This window comes from Lithobates pipiens, unplaced genomic scaffold, assembly GCF_037356315.1.
Source record: "Lithobates pipiens isolate NorthernLeopardFrog02 unplaced genomic scaffold, aLitPip1_a1.2 Scaffold_27, whole genome shotgun sequence".
Classification (NCBI taxonomy): domain Eukaryota; kingdom Metazoa; phylum Chordata; class Amphibia; order Anura; family Ranidae; genus Lithobates; species Lithobates pipiens.
In genome coordinates, this window is record NW_027507788.1 from 156,100,331 (window position 1) to 156,114,464 (window position 14,134).

Genomic DNA, 14,134 nt, shown 5'->3' on the forward strand with positions numbered 1-14,134 from the left:
GTTACAGTCTGCTGTTCTGTAAGGACCGCTATCGGTCCACAATACATAGGGTTGCCGTGCACTACTGCTGACCGCTGCCCTATACTGCAGCAGTCCTTCAGCGGTATAGGGACTGACGTACAGTCTGCTAAACACTAATACACAACCTGCTTGGTCCACAAAAGTTCTTATAAGGACTGGTAACTTGGTATAGGGTGCTACGGTACATAGGCTTGAGTGCGGTACAGTCTGCTGTTCTGTAAGGACCGCTATCGGTCCACAATAGATAGGGTTGACGTGCACCACTGCTGACCGCTCACCTATACTGCAGCAGTCCTTCAGCGGTATAGGGACTGACGTACAGTCTGCTAATCACTAACACACAACCTGCTTGGTCCACAAAAGTTCTTATAAGGACTGGTAACTTGGTATAGGGTGCTACGGTACATAGGCCTGAGTGCGTTACAGTCTGCTGTTCTGTAAGGACCGCTATCGGTCCACAATACATAGGGTTGCCGTGCACTACTGCTGACCGCTGCCCTATACTGCAGCAGTCCTTCATTGGTATAGGGACTGACGTACAGTCTGCTAATCACTAACACACAACCTGCTTGGTCCACAAAAGTTCTTATAAGGACTGGTAACTTGGTATAGGGTGCTACGGTACATAGGCCTGAGTGCGTTACAGTCTGCTGTTCTGTAAGGACCGCTATCGGTCCACAATACATAGGGTTGCCGTGCACTACTGCTGACCGCTGCCCTATACTGCAGCAGTCCTTCATTGGTATAGGGACTGACGTACAGTCTGCTAATCACTAACACACAACCTGCTTGGTCCACAAAAGTTCTTATAAGGACTGGTAACTTGGTATAGGGTGCTACGGTACATAGGCCTGAGTGCGTTACAGTCTGCTGTTCTGTAAGGACCGCTATCGGTCCACAATACATAGGGTTGCCGTGCACTACTGCTGACCGCTGCCCTATACTGCAGCAGTCCTTCAGCGGTATAGGGACTGACGCACAGTCTGCTAAACACTAACACACAACCTGCTTGGTCCACAAAAGTTCTTATAAGGACTGGTAACTTGGTATAGGGTGCTACGGTACATAGGCCTGAGTGCGTTACAGTCTGCTGTTCTGTAAGGACCGCTATCGGTCCACAATACATAGGGTTGCCGTGCACTACTGCTGACCGCTGCCCTATACTGCAGCAGTCCTTCATTGGTATAGGGACTGACGTACAGTCTGCTAATCACTAACACACAACCTGCTTGGTCCACAAAAGTTCTTATAAGGACTGGTAACTTGGTATAGGGTGCTACGGTACATAGGCCTGAGTGCGTTACAGTCTGCTGTTCTGTAAGGACCGCTATCGGTCCACAATACATAGGGTTGCCGTGCACTACTGCTGACCGCTGCCCTATACTGCAGCAGTCCTTCAGCGGTATAGGGACTGACGCACAGTCTGCTAAACACTAACACACAACCTGCTTGGTCCACAAAAGTTTTTATAAGGACTGGTAACTTGGTATAGGGTGCTACGGTACATAGGCCTGAGTGCGTTACAGTCTGCTGTTCTGTAAGGACCGCTATCGGTCCACAATACATAGGGTTGCCGTGCACTACTGCTGACCGCTGCCCTATACTGCAGCAGTCCTTCAGCGGTATAGGGACTGACGTACAGTCTGCTAAACACTAATACACAACCTGCTTGGTCCACAAAAGTTCTTATAAGGACTGGTAACTTGGTATAGGGTGCTACGGTACATAGGCTTGAGTGCGGTACAGTCTGCTGTTCTGTAAGGACCGCTATCGGTCCACAATAGATAGGGTTGACGTGCACCACTGCTGACCGCTGCCCTATACTGCAGCAGTCCTTCAGCGGTATAGGGACTGACGTACAGTCTGCTAAACACTAATACACAACCTGCTTGGTCCACAAAAGTTCTTATAAGGACTGGTAACTTGGTATAGGGTGCTACGGTACATAGGCTTGAGTGCGGTACAGTCTGCTGTTCTGTAAGGACCGCTATCGGTCCACAATAGATAGGGTTGACGTGCACCACTGCTGACCGCTGCCCTATACTGCAGCAGTCCTTCAGCGGTATAGGGACTGACGTACAGTCTGCTAAACACTAATACACAACCTGCTTGGTCCACAAAAGTTCTTATAAGGACTGGTAACTTGGTATAGGGTGCTACGGTACATAGGCTTGAGTGCGGTACAGTCTGCTGTTCTGTAAGGACCGCTATAGGTCCACAATAGATAGGGTTGACGTGCACCACTGCTGACCGCTCACCTATACTGCAGCAGTCCTTCAGCGGTATAGGGACTAAGAGTTTTGTCACAGGGTCATTTAAAAAATGACATGCAGAGGAAGAGGCAGGCCCTTCCGCAGGGGTGGTAGGGGTAGGGCAGGAGCAACAGGCTTGAGCCAAAGTGGGAAGTTGCAGAAGGTGCGTTCAATTACTTTAAAGGATGCACCAGACTTGGTTGAGTGGCTCGCTCAGCCTTACTCTTCTGCACCCTCCTCATCCTCTCGATCTGCACCCTCTTCTTCACTCTCTGCTATGTGCACCCCCAAAGACACTACCACCAACAACACGACCACCACCACCACCACCACATACCTTCCGCTTGAGTCACTGGAATTATTTTCCGATCCATATCAAGAGGACATTTCTGATGCGCAGCCACTCTTGGTATTGGATCAGGAAGAGGAGGTAGCAACAAGCGCTACTCAGCAGTCTGACGCCAGTACCCAGATCAGCCCAAGGAGGAGGTTGGTCCCCGGTGTTGCTGCCTACTCTACTTATAGCGGTGGGGAAGGTGACGTTGATGATGACGTGTCTAGTGATGTCACGTGGGTGCCCACAAGAGAGGAAGAGGAGGGGAGTTCAGAGGGAGATATGGACCAGCAGATAGGGAGGAGAAGCAGCAATGACTTACATTGCACAGCAGGGACAAAGCAGACTGCAAATGTATCAGGAGCGAGTCATCGACCATGTACGGTCACATCTGGCGCTCCCAGGACACCGGCACATGGCTCCGCAGTGTGGGCTTTTTTTAACGTGTCCGCTGCTGACAATAGCGTTGCCATCTGCAATCTTTGCAGTCAACGCGTTAGTCGCGGTAAGCCCAATACTCACCTAGGGACGACCGCCTTAAGAAGGCACATGAGCAGCCATCACCGAGCCCAGTGGGAGCAACGGAACACACAAAGCCACACTGCAGGCTCTCACCGTCCAGCCTCGTCTTCTACTTCTCCTTCTCCTCTCTCCTCACAATTGTCCTCCACTCCACCTTCCATCACGCCAAGCTCACATTTTTCTGCAAAAAGGCAGGCTTCCGTGGGCCTAATGTTTGAGCGTAAAAAAATGATGACGCCGGATAACCCTCTTGCCCAACGGTTGGCGGCTGGCTTGTCAGAACTCATAGCCCGCCAACTACTGCCATATAAACTGGTGGACTCGGAGGCCTTTCGCAAATTTGTGGCCATTGGAACACCACAATGGAAGGTCCCAGGAAGGAAGTATTTCTCAGAGAAGGGCATCCCAGAGCTATATGGCCATGTTCAGCGGCAAGTGAATGTATCTCTGGCACACAGTGTCGGTGCCAAGATACATCTGACCACAGACACGTGGTCTAGCAAACACGGGCAGGGAAGGTATATCAGTTTTACTGCCCACTGGGTGAACCTTCTGACGGCCGTCAAGCATGTAACCCGTGGCACCCGTGTAGATTTGGTTTTACCGCCACGGATTGCATGCAGGCCTGACTCTTCTTCTCCTCCTCCTACTCCATCCTCCTCCCTCTCCTCCTCAGCTGCCTCCTCCTTTTCCGCTGCTAGCGTCTCTTCCACTGCACCGCCCAAGCTCCCCAGAACCTATTCCACATGCCAGGTGAGACGTTGCCATGCCGTGCTGCGTCTGTTGTGCCTGGAAGCAAAGAGCCACACTGGCCCGGCACTCCTTTCAGCTTTGCGTTCACAGGCAGATGAGTGGCTAACACCGCTCAATTTGACAGTTGGTAAAGTGGTGTGTGACAACGGTGCCAATCTGCTTAGCGCATTGAAACAGGGCAAAATCACGCACGTGCCGTGCATGGCACACGTCTTAAACTTGGTCGTGCAGCGATTCCTTGTCAAATACCCTGGGGTCCAGGACATCTTGCGGCAGGCAAGGAAAATCTCGGCCCATTTCAGAAGATCTTACACGGCCATGGCTCGCCTTGCTGACATTCAGCGGCGACACCATCTGCCGGTCAGACGTCTTATTTGCGATTGCCCGACGCGATGGAACTCAACCTTCTATATGCTTGATAGGCTGCTCCAGCAGAAACGTGCAGTTAACGTCTACCTGTATGAACTCTGCGAAAGAAACGGTTCTGGGGAGCTGGGTTTTTTTTCACCGCGCCAGTGGCTGCTCATGCGCGACACATGCAGACTTCTGCGGCCATTTGAGGAGATCACCAAACTGGTCAGTCGCAGCCATGGCGCCATCAGTGACATGGTACCTTATGCCTTCTTTCTGGAGCGTGCATTGCGTCGTGTCATTGATCAGGCTGTGGAGGAGCAGGAGCGGGAAGATGAGGAAGTCGCAATGCTGGATGAATTCCCAGGGGGGGCTACTCTATCTGAGACAAGTCAACAACAGGAGTCTGATGAGGAGTCAGAGGAGGATGGTGCCGGGGCGGATGAGCAGGAGCAAGAAGAGCATGCTTTAAACCTTTCTGGGATCCCTGTTGTGCGAGGATGGGGAGAGGAGAATGAAGAGGACGACATTATCCTGGATGATGAGCAGGAGCCAGGCCACCACACCGCTTCCACTTTAGTGCAAATGGGGGCCTTCATGCTCCAGTGTTTTAATAGGGACCCCCGTATAAAAAGCATGAGGGTCAAGGACCAGTACTGGGTGGCAACGTACTTAGACCCCCGGTACAAACACAAAATGGCGGAAATGTTACCGCCGTCGCAGAGGGCTGTCAGAATGCAGCACTTCCAGGCCTTGCTTCGAGAAATGCTGCATTCTGCTTTTGCGTGCGCTGGCAGAGGAGCAATTCCCACTCCCAGAGAAGGATTTGCGGGTACCAATCCAACAGCGCCTGCAAGAAGAGGCCGGTTTGAAGATGTGTTGGTGACTTCGGATATGAGGTCATTCTTTCAGCCGACCCATCGACAGGTGTCATCCGGATCCAGCATCAGGGAACGCCTAGACCGTCAGGTGTCCGACTACATTGGGTTAACGGCCGATGTGGACGCTCTGAGGAGTGATGAACCCCTAGACTACTGGGTGGGCAGGCTTGACCTCTGGCCAGAGCTTGCCCAATTTGCAATAGAACTGTTGGCTTGCCCCTCATCCAGTGTCCTGTCCGAAAGGACGTTCAGCGCAGCAGGGGGGATTGTGACCGATAAGCGTACTCGCCTAGCTCACCACAGTGTTAACTACCTCACATTTCTAAAAATGAATGAGGCATGGATCTCGGAGGAATTCAACACATGTGATCAGTAGACCATGTATATGTCTATAAACAATTTTTGGAATCAAGCACACAGACCTTCTTAATTCATTTGGCTCACTTCCCTGACCCAAAAAAGCACACCGTACTATATGCCCCTACCCTCCTCTTTGAAGAGGTTGAGCGGTGTCATATTTCTACTGGGGCTGCTTATTATGAGGGGTTCCCACCATCCCTGTGCTGTGCTGACTTCCTCCTGGGTGTTCTTATTATGAGGGGCTCCCACCATCCCTGTGCTGTGCTGACTTCCTCCTGGGGGTTCTTATTATGAGGGGATCACACCATCCCTGTGCTGTGCTGACTTCCTCCTGGGGCTGCTTACGGTGCTGCTGTCAGCGCTGTATGTCACGGAGCTGCTGTCAGCGCTGTATGTCACGGAGCTGCTGTCAGCGCTGTATGTCACGGAGCTGCTGTCAGCGCTGTATGTCACGGAGCTGCTGTCAGCGCTGTATGTCACGGAGCTGCTGTCAGCGCTGTATGTCACGGAGCTGCTGTCAGCGCTGTATGTCACGGTGCTGCTGTCAGCGCTGTATGTCACGGAGCTGCTGTCAGCGCTGTATGTCACGGAGCTGCTGTCAGCGCTGTATGTCACGGTGCTGCTGTCAGCGCTGTATGTCACGGAGCTGCTGTCAGCGCTGTATGTCACGGAGCTGCTGTCAGCGCTGTATGTCACGGAGCTGCTGTCAGCGCTGTATGTCACGGAGCTGCTGTCAGCGCTGTATGTCACGGAGCTGCTGTCAGCGCTGTATGTCACGGTGCTGATGTCAGTGCTCTGTATTACGGTGCTGCTGTCAGTGCTCTGTATCTCCTGCACCCTCTTGTTTGCCTACCCTGGTCCCTGACCTTCCCTCTCCTCCATTGCCTTCATTAGCTCCATAGTCCTGAATTGTCAGAACAATTTCCCAAATAAAAAAAAAAATGCTTGTAGTTATCGATCCCAAATTCACCTCATACATGTATTATGCTATTGTCCAGGTGGTGGGACTACGTGCTACCCCCTAATAATTACCCCGTGGCCGCAAATTCGACCTAAAGGTTTGCGAAATTCGCCTCCCATTGAAGTCAATGGAGCCCGCGGCGAACGGTCGTTTTCGCGAACGTTTGTGTCCGTTCGCGTTTCGCGTTCGCGAAACGTCCCGTCGGAAGTTCGTCCATCACTAGTGACAAGTCCCAACACCAAACGATATGCTTCTGTAAGTAGGTATCTTCTAGTTCTTTCACCACGGGTGACCACCACGGACAAGTCCTAACACCAACTATATGCTTCTATAAGTAGGTATCTTCTAGTTCTTTCACCATGGGTAAAAAAAGAAACTGAGGGAAGGTGGCAACTCACCAGAGGTGTTTGACACCTTTTCACAGGATGGTCAAAATGTGCAATTTGGAAAGCCAGATTGGTTCCACTGCTAACACCACTCCACTCCAATGTTCCCTCAGGAAAGAACTAGGATATGTGAAATGACTCCACAGGAGACACAATTAAAAGGTCTTCATAGAGCAGTATATTTATTGTAGGTATAAAAGCAAGTAGTAAAAGATTGCACTCATATGTAGCTGTGCCTGAATCCTGACACTAGGTGTTTACAGCATGTGCAGATATGGCTTATTCCTCCGGCACTAAGGTGCGATTCACACCTCGCTCTGTGTTATAACCCAGATCGATTATCACACAGGACCCAGAAGTGACGAATCCCCAACTCTGACATACGTGTCACCGTACTTGGTGTCTTCAGGAAGTGATGAACCTCCATTTCCGGTTTACATTTATGTTGATAGACTGGTTTCTATTGGCTAGGCTCCTCGAATATGGAGAATGGGGACAAATATATTGGGGAAATTTTTTGTCAAAGAATGACGATCTGCTCTTGCTGACTGCACCATTCAATATTAATACACATGTATAAACACGGCAATAAAAGTATGGTTTTACATTTAAGTAACTTGATCAGTGGCGGCCCGCAATGCAGGACGCAGGGGCTCCGCCCCCCTATCCATGCATCCGGTCCCCTTGTCTACATGTGGGGCACCAGACGCATGGATTCCAATGGGTTTTTTTTTTTGAAGCACGTGATTAGAGCCAGAGGCACAGCAATAAAGGTATGTTTTTTTTTCCCCTTAAGTAACTTGATTAACATTCATGTCCAGTTTAGAAGCAAGCATTGTAACAAACGCAGATTTAACTAACATGTTTGAGCATACCAATTATGGGAAATCCCCTACTGTGACACCCTCTAGTGAGGACCAACTAAAGTGCCAACTAAAGTGCCAGTGTATAAAAGCTCCTCCCTTCCTCTTCCTTCTCCATTCTGTATGCACACGAGGAGGAGGGAGGAGCAGGGACGTGCTGATATCAGGTCTGTAGAAGGTTTTTATTATGCTCTGTAGATGGAGGAGGAAGGGGGACAGAGCGGCTGGGTAGAAGGTAGAAAATCTGTGGAGTGATTGAGGGGTTAGGAGGATTTGTGCTGGGGGGTCTTTTGCAGGGGGAAGATATGCTAGATAAGATATGTCCCAGGCATTTTACAATCATATAGCGTATATAGGTATTAACTTGTCTAATCTTATAGTTAGCTAGTCTATTAAAACTGATAATGTTACTCTTGATATTACAATCATAAAAGGTTAGCTATGAAAACAAACACACTGCTTAGTAAAACAACATCTTATTTATTTCCCAAGAAAATATGAAATGCTAACATAAAAACACTAAATGAAAATATTACAGAGCATATAATATACAAAAACATCAAAGATACGTTACGTAAGGTCGTCCCCTAGATATTGCCTCGTCAGCTGGGCTGTAAATAGCAAGAAAGGGCCATGAGGCACAAGGGCCATCAGGCAAGAGAGCCAAGAGAGTTATTTCCCTTCGGTGTGCACTTTTAGGCCCCTTTCACACAGTATGTCCATATTTCATCCATCCGTTTGCGGATGAAATACGGACATACATGCATTCCTATGGGATAGCGGGTGTCTGCGGATGAACATCCGCAGACACCTGATATCGTCTGTCTCTGCTATGGTCCGATTCTGCAGACGAAGGAAAATCCTATTTTTATATCCGTCTGCAGGGCTAATCGGAAGAACATGGACAGACGGTAAGTGTTCATCCAATCCCCCATAGAGGAGACCGGAGATCTGACAGGGTGGCCGGCTCAGCGGGGATAAACAGAGCGATCCCCGCTGAGCAAGCGGATCATCACGGGGTGGATCATTACAGATTCATCCCGTGTGAAAGGGGACTTAAACTGCATTCAGACCCCCTCATACACTACACCCCACTAGCCTTCTGTCCAATGGGATATTACCAAGAAGCAGTCATTTTAATATATAATTTCTCTGTCCATCCTCTAGGCATCCTGCTGTATTGTCCTCTAGGGGCAGTATTTGTCCATGAATCATCGCTATGTGACCTGGGTCATTTACAGTGTTAGCTGGCCCTTTAAACTTCTGTAGCTCAACTTCATCAATCATCTTGGTAGCAATGGCTCTCTTTGAAGCTTGCTTGCAGAGTGTTAATCAAGATTTCAATCTTATCACACCAGTTGGTCTAGAGCCAAGCTATTGTTCCTATACTTCTCCTGCCAGGGGCATGGCATGAATCGACACACTGCTGGGTCAAATTTCAACTTCCAACTTAAGTCACCTGGTTGTATCAACCAGAAAGAAAACTCCAGAAATATGATATTAAACCATGTTGCCTTCCAACACCACTAAAGGTGTTAGTATTAACCTATCCCTGGGGATAGATGTGCCTGGGTAAAGTGATGTATGGACAAACACATTTTTAATTGGTTGGTAGGCAAAGAAAATAAGGGATAAAAATAATTTTCCAAAAAAAATAAAAGGGAAGGAAGAGAACACACATCAGCCCTAGTGTGATACCATTTATTGGACCATACAATTAAAAACTGGTGAGTTTCCACCTTCCCCTTGAGCACCTGTGGTAAAAGAACTAGAAGATACCTACTTATAGAAGCATATCGTTTGGTGTTGGGACTTATCACAATGGACTTTTTATCACAATGGACTTTTTATATTTGTTTGCATATTATGTCACTGTTTTCAATTGAGCTTTGAAGTCATCCATTATGGTTTAAACTGTATTTATTTCATTGATACCTATTTATATGAGCACAGTAAGCGCCATTTCCTTTACACGTTTTTTCAAGCATTCAGGTGACAGGTTGATTTCTTAAAGGGGCAGCTACACATTTGCTTATATTTAGAGCGGATCTTCAGTTGTTTTTTCAACTTTCCATCTATTAAAGCGTCTACCCTTGTTGTTTTATCTTTGGATAGTAAAACATTTTTCTTCTTCCAGTAAATACCTTATACAGCCCACTATCTGTTTCTTTAGCCTTTCATTGGCCTAGGCTTATAACATCATGCACAGTTCTCTCTCTCACTCTCATGAGAGTTTTCCAGGAAGGAAGGGAGGGGGGATGAGTCATAAGAGGGCCAATGAGAGCTGCAGAGCTGGAGGTGTGCTTCTGTGTGTCTGTGTAAATCCAGGAAGTGAACAGACAACAGCTACAGCTGCCAATAGTTCAAATGGATGCAGCCAGACTCAGTGGAGGGAGATTTCTGCAGCATAGTTGGCAAGTACAGAATCACAGTATATATAAAATCATATGCAAAGAGGTTGGAGGGAAGCTTCAGAATGGCAAAGATGTTTTTTTTTACAAATTATGTGAGCAGATTGCAGTTTCGCTTTAACGCATACATTTTTTTGGGCGCCATTCTTTGGTAATTTGACACATGCACATGCTTCTTTATTATGCTGCCACTTAAAGGAGAAGTATGGCCAAAGATCTTTTGACCATACTTCTCCTGTAGATCACAGGACTGCACTTCGTTCTGAGCATTGGAGGGGCAGAGCACAGAGCCGGTGCCTGGAGGCCAAGAACCGAGCTATCAGCGGTTTTAGAGGCATCAGGGGGAGATATAGCATTGGACTGATGCTGCTTTCACCTAGGGACATATGTGTGTGTGTGTTTTTTTTTTTTTATTAAATCCCAAACTTCTCTTTTAAAGTCTAAGTGAAGCCAAAATAAAAAAAAACAGTACGGTGTGTCCCTTCTGCTGACAACTCTTCTGTGAAGTGAGATTCTACTACATCCATCCCCCACCCTCACTGCCATAATTATTTTGATGCAGCATGGGTTAAAAGAACTGTGGGAGCTGTCACAGGCTCTCATAAAGTGTGCCCAACTATGCCCATCCTTTCTTCCCAGCTGCTTTATTCATTATTATTACTGTGCTCCGAATGGAGGAGGTTGACCTTTTAATCGTCCACCTATCCTCCATTCATAGGTGGTGTTTTATTCAAAGGCTTACAGCAGAATTAAACTCCAAAACGAAAACATTTTATATACAGCAGTTTACCAATTCTTAGATGTTTTTTTTCAATTTTCCCCCTTTATTTTCGCCTGGTTATGCATTTTGGGGATAAAGGTTTTACATGAAAAAAGCTGACCACTATAAGCACCCCTGTCAGTGTTAAATGGTTTGTCTTAACACTCTAACTGCCATTTTTTCTGGACAACTTGGTCTGTTATGCCCTGTACACACGGTCGGACTTTCCGACGGAAAATGTGCGATCGGATCTTGTTGTTGTCAGAAAATCCGATCGTGTGTGGGCTCCATCTGACTTTTCCCGGTTGGAATTTCTGACACACAAAGTTTGAGAGCTGGATCTAAAATTTTCCGACAACAAAATCCGTTTAAATTCCGATTGTGTGTAGACAATTCCAACGGACAAAGTGCCAAGCATGCTCAGAATAAATTACGAGACGAAAGCTATCGGCTACTGCCATCTTTATAGTCCCGTTGTACGTGTTCTACGTCACCGCGTTCTGAGCAATTGGATTTTCCATCTGAAAAAATCTGACGGATTTTGTCGTCGGAATGTCCGGCCGTGTGTACAGGGCATAAAAGGAAGCTGAAAAACAATGGACTTACTGGCCAAATCACAAGGTGGATATAAAGTGGAAAAACAAATGCAGCCATCACATCTACGAACTGGTAAGCTACAATATATTACGTTTTTGTTTTCTTTGTTTTTGGGTTTGATACCAATTTAAAGTGGTTGTAAAGGCTCAAGGTTTAATAGAATGCATGAAGATAAAAAAAACTTCTGTGTGTAGCAGCCCCCCTAATACTTACCTGAGTCCCATCTTGATCCAGCAAAGTGCATGAGAGCAGCGGCTTTCCCATTGGCTCCCGCTTCTGTCAATCACAGCCAGTGAGCCAATGAGGGTATAACTGGGGTTGGGCTGAGCCACGCGCCAAGTGTGAATGGACACTGAGAGCGAGCCTGCTCTGGTGCCCCTATAGCAAGCTGCTTGCTAAGGGAGCACTCAGCAGGAGGGAGGGGCCAGGAGCGCTGGCAGGGGACCGGAGAAGCAGAGAACCTGCACAGAGCAGGTAAGTGCAGGTTTGTTATTTAGAAAAAAAGATTGCGTTTAATACCACTTTAAGGGTTTTTTTTGTCAATATACCCCAATCTACTATTCCTGAAAGTTTATAATTTTTAAAACTTTCAGTAAGCCACTAAAATGTATTGCTTTGATATACTGTTAAATTTTATATTTTGCATTTTCTACCTGTATATTAGTTTTGCAAATAAACTAGACTTTCCCTTGAAGATCTGCCCATTTTATCTTACCTGATCGTAGCTTTCAGCCTCTACGTGACTTTTCTTACGAAGTTGCTTGGCTACAGATTTTGGCAACATTTGATGGAGAAGCTCCTCAGCTAAACGCCTCTCTTTTTTCAGGTCTTCTGTTCTTTCCTTGAGGTTTTGAGCATAGTTCTGAATCCACTCGGTCATCTGTTTAAAGGACACTAGGACAATTGGGTATATAAGACACGATACAGTCAGGAGAGTCACCTTCAGGCTAAGGGTGGACAAGATGTCTTTGGATTTGTTGCTGAGCTTTTTATAACCCTCCCGATAAAAACATTCTTGAAGAGACGCTAGACCACCGACCAAGGCATGATGGTCAAATACTGATAAATTTGAGAATGGCGTTAAAAAATATATATTGTGGTACTTGATTAAAAACCTAGATATATTGTAGCTATCCATCCAGCAACTGCATAGAGTATCTGAGGTATACAAGGCATAATTAAGCATAGTATGGGTTTCGAACTCTAGAGGTTGAAGATCTGTAGAAGATGATAGAGTAGAACCATTTGTGCGAAGCATCTCTTCCTGGGCTCTTATTAGAATATGCAAAGATAGCACATCCGCCCAAACATAGTTTGTTTTAGTGATGTTTAGGTCTTCATTTAGGTCTACAAAGTTGTCCAATATCTCGGAAATGATTGTTGACAACCAATCCCTAAAGTCACCCTCTGTAATGTTTTCAGACATTAATAGTACTTTATCTAGTAAAATCTCACAGATGCGACTAACCTCAGCTGTGTCCTCACATAAATCCTGTGCCTCATCACAAAACAATCCAGTTTTATTCAATAACAGGGTTTGACGGCCTGTCAAATTCATGTGGTCCCAACAGCAGAAGGTCCTCTGGTCTTGAAGGAACTGTATGAATTTTATGGCTATTAAATCTGTGCAAGATGAAAAGGCTTGAAGGGCAGCTTCTGTGTTCCTCCACTCCATTATACAGTCTCGTAAATCGATGGTGATGGAACCGAGAAGAGTGAGCAGGGAAACCATACAAGCCCCCAATATTCTTCGGACTGTTGGATTGCTACCAAACATACATGGGGATGGGTACCTAAAAAGTTGTACATAAAAGGGTATTCTCTTATATGTGTCACACTAGACATGGTTGACAAACATTTCTAAAAATAAAAGCTTTATTATTTCAACCAACCAACCATCAACCAACCAGACCAGGTTCAGGAGTCCAGCTACCAACTGCCTCAATTTTCTCCTTTGTCACCCACAGCAACAGTTGGTGAAAACAAATCCCTTTATAATAACAGAAGATAGGGAATAGACATGGATTTTAGTGAAAATATATATATTTTTTCAAATTAGGTACATAGGGGGTTATTTACTAAAGGAAAATCTACTTTGCAAGTTCACTTGAAAGTAAAGTTGCTGTAGATCCGAGGGGGGCATGCAAGGAAAATATAAAACAGCATTTTAGCTTTCACATGATTGGATGATAAAATCGGCAGAGCTTCCACTCATTTCAGATCTACCCTTTAGTTTTAGAGCGACTGCACTTTCAAGTGCACTTGCAGTGCAAAGTGGACTTGCCTTTCATAAATAACCCCCATAGTGTCACCATACATACTCAAGGGCTTCCCACAGCATATGTCACCTGTATAGTATCTGCTGACCTTCCAAGGGATGCTTGGTTTGGTGATCAGATCCTGGTTTTGACATCCTTTGGAAAGTCAGCGGATACTATATAAGTGACAAATGGCGTGGTAAGCCCTTGAATATGTATGGCGACACTTTGAGGTTTATTTATTAAAGCTGGAAAGTGCAAAATCAGGCTTACTTCTGCATAGTAGCCAATCGGCTTCTAACCTCAGCTTGTAAAATTAAGCTTTAACAATAAAACCTAGAAGCTGATTGGTTTGTATGCAGAAGTGAGCCAGATTTTGCACCATTCTGCTTTAGTAAATAAACACCTATCTACCTTATTTGAA